The sequence below is a fragment of the Lactuca saligna genome, chromosome 3 (genome assembly GCF_052625555.1).
Source record: "Lactuca saligna cultivar CGN05327 chromosome 3, ASM5262555v1, whole genome shotgun sequence".
Lineage (NCBI taxonomy): Eukaryota > Viridiplantae > Streptophyta > Magnoliopsida > Asterales > Asteraceae > Lactuca > Lactuca saligna.
The window spans coordinates 97466354-97469332 of record NC_136419.1 but is presented as its reverse complement, the minus strand read 5'-3'; the positions used below and the strand labels follow the sequence as shown (position 1 = coordinate 97469332).

Below are 2979 nucleotides of genomic sequence, written 5' to 3'. Positions count from 1 at the left end.
AGATTTGGCCCATCTGCACTACGTACACTCGGCGTACCATCCTAGTACGCGCGACGTACTGGGATTTGGGACTACGCGCAACGTACACCAGGTTACGCCCAGCGTACAACCAGATTAATCACTTTCTCCATTAAGTGCTTAATGCCCGATTCCTTTACGTCTAAAAGCTAGATCAGAGCTATTTAATACGTCCTAAGGCATCAAGTTGGCAACTTTATGCCTTTGCATGCTTCATAAACACCCAACACCCCCATTAAGACATTCCCAAAGTTCTTAACCCATGCATGAGGCCAAAAATTCCACCAAGACTCCATTTTTGTGTTGAAACATGACTAAGGGGCCTCAGTTCTACCATTTTTGTTCTCTGGAGTTGATTAACTCCAAAGAAAAGGTCCAAACCAACAAAAGGGACCAAACTAGAAACCCTAACTATATCTAAACATTTAGCGTAAAGATTCAAGCTTTTTACCTTCAGGAACTTCTAAAAGTCGACTATAAGTAGATTCTTGAAACCAACGACACTCCAAGCTTCCTTGACCCACTACTAGAAAAAAGGCCTTTTACGACGCGCAAAACACGACGCTCTTTGATTTATGTTACGCATTAGAGAGCGACATTAAAAAAGTGCCATCTCTTCAAAAATTTTAAGGATTTAGGTCGCGCATTACTGATTGCCCTTAAATTAGTGTCTCATGTAAAAATATTAAAAACACGGAGGGCACCTATAATAAAACGGGCGTCCTCTATAAATGTCGCTTTATAATTTTAATAAACGCGCATTTATGGGACTCCTTGATAGGTAAGGGGGCAAACTAAATCCCCCAAAATTTTGAACACCCGCTTCCTCTTCCTCTCTACTCTCTACACCCGCCAAAATCGACTTCATTCTCTCCCTTCTTTCTCTCTGCAAACCCCTTCCTCTCCGATCGACTTTCCCTTCCTTCTATGTGCAAACCCTAATCAAACATAACACATTTGAAATAGTAATATCTTCTTTCACAAAATAGAAGATTGATCGAAGAATGATTTTCTTTTGATGAATCGGACATCACCAACAACAATAGCTTCCATCACAATTTGTGTTTGCTTTCAGACTCCATCGTTACAACATCGCACCACAACACCAGCCCTGAGCCACCACCACACTGCCTTCGCAACAGCCCAGAACCACCACTATACCACCACTGTTGCCTATTTCATCTGCGTAGTAGGCCTATTTCAAAGGTAATTCTTCCTTTTTCAACCATAGTTACCTGTTTCATGTCCTACTGGTCCTTCTTTTTGGACGATTTTTCGTGCCTTTTTACCCTCTCTCATATATTTTCATGGAATTGTTAATATTTTATGATATAAGTACCTGATTTTTTTATGCACACTACGTGTTTGACTAAATGTTTGAACCAAAAGAGGATTGTCCAAAGGTTAATGAACAAGGTTCAAAGCAACCTGCCACAGTGACAACCTCACAGGTAAATAAAATTTTATGTATTCCTATTAGATTCAATTTACTATTATTATACATACACATGAGTAGTAATCAGCCAATTGTGTTTTGATAATGATAAAAAAATCAATTTAGTGTTTAGGAGTTGGAATTTAATTTATGTAATAGGAATTGAATCTCATTTACTTACAATTTCTAAACTGATTTGATTCCCTTTACTATCTCAATATGAGAATCCAGCAATACGGTCACAACTGTGATCTGTTACTGTAGAGTTGCTAACTAAAACTTGTGTCCAAACTCTAGAAGGTCACACACACAATGTTTATGCTGTATGTTTCCATCCCGAGCTTCCAATAATAATGACAGGTTCAGAAGATGGTACTATCCATATATGGCATTCAACCACTTACAGGTGAGCTCTTGTTTTTTACCTTTAAGGGTGTGTTTGTTTTGTAGATTCTAAAAGAATCGGAATGCTAGATTCCATTCCATGGTGTGTTTGGTTTCCAAATGGATGGAATTCAATTTTTGTTGGATTCCTTCAAATTCCATGTTTGATGGATGGAAGGAATTCAATTTCTTTCTTTATTTCCTATCAAAAGACCAAAATACCCTCATTATACATATGTTAAAAATGTAAACTTTTTGACTTTATGCCACTCTTTTTTTTATTCAGACTTGAGAACACCTTGAACTATGGACTTGAAAGGGTTTGGGCTGTTGGATACATGAAAGGTTCACATCGGTAAGTTTGTATAGCACTTTTTGTTTTTTGTTTTGTGGGTCTTGAATCTTGATGCTTCTTCATTCATCTGGATTTATTTTAATTACTGTTTTTACAGGATTGTTATTGGCTATGATGAAGGAACCATAATGGTGAAAATTGGACGTGAAGAGCCTGTAGCCAGCATGGACAATAGTGGAAAAATTATATGGGCTAAACATAATGAAATTCAAACTATTAACATCAAGAGTGTGGGAGCTGATCATGAGGTTTGGACTTTAAAGCCCATATACATGTTATGTTATGTTAACAATGAAATGGGAAAAAATCTATTTTTTATTCAGGTTTCTGATGGAGAGAGGCTGCCTTTAGCAGTTAAAGAACTGGGAACATGTGATCTTTATCCACAAGTGAGTTATGCTTGTTCCTACCTTTCTTTAAACTGAAAATAGTCAACCATATGGACTTTGACTTTTCTATTTTTCCACAGAGCTTGAAGCACAACCCAAATAGGAGGTATGTTGTTGTCTGTGGTGATGCTGAATACATCATATACACAGCTTTGGCATGAAGTACTGGTTGGTAAAAAATTCGTGGGGTGCTAGAAAGTATCACCCGAAAAACAATGGGCCAAGAGCTCTGGTTATTCGCCCTCTTAAACAATCGCCTGGCAAATCATCTGCTGAAAAATTAAAAAACGCATCTTCTCCAGCACAAACAAACGGTAAACTAATTTTCTGCTGCTACCTTAAAAAGAAAAATAATCATTTTTTATCTCATTTTTTTATTATTTGAATTCAGGTGATTA

The 2979-nt window shown here is 37.3% G+C and overlaps 1 long non-coding RNA gene across 1 annotated transcript; it reads left to right on the top strand.

Annotated features, from left to right (window-relative positions):
* The first annotated feature begins 2294 nt into the window (after positions 1–2294).
* LOC145033860 (uncharacterized) lies at positions 2295–2704 on the top strand. Its single transcript, XR_013677750.1, has 3 exons — positions 2295–2440; positions 2516–2581; positions 2662–2704. It is a non-coding gene; the product is annotated as an uncharacterized LOC145033860 (long non-coding RNA).
* Positions 2705–2979: the final 275 nt, after the last annotated feature.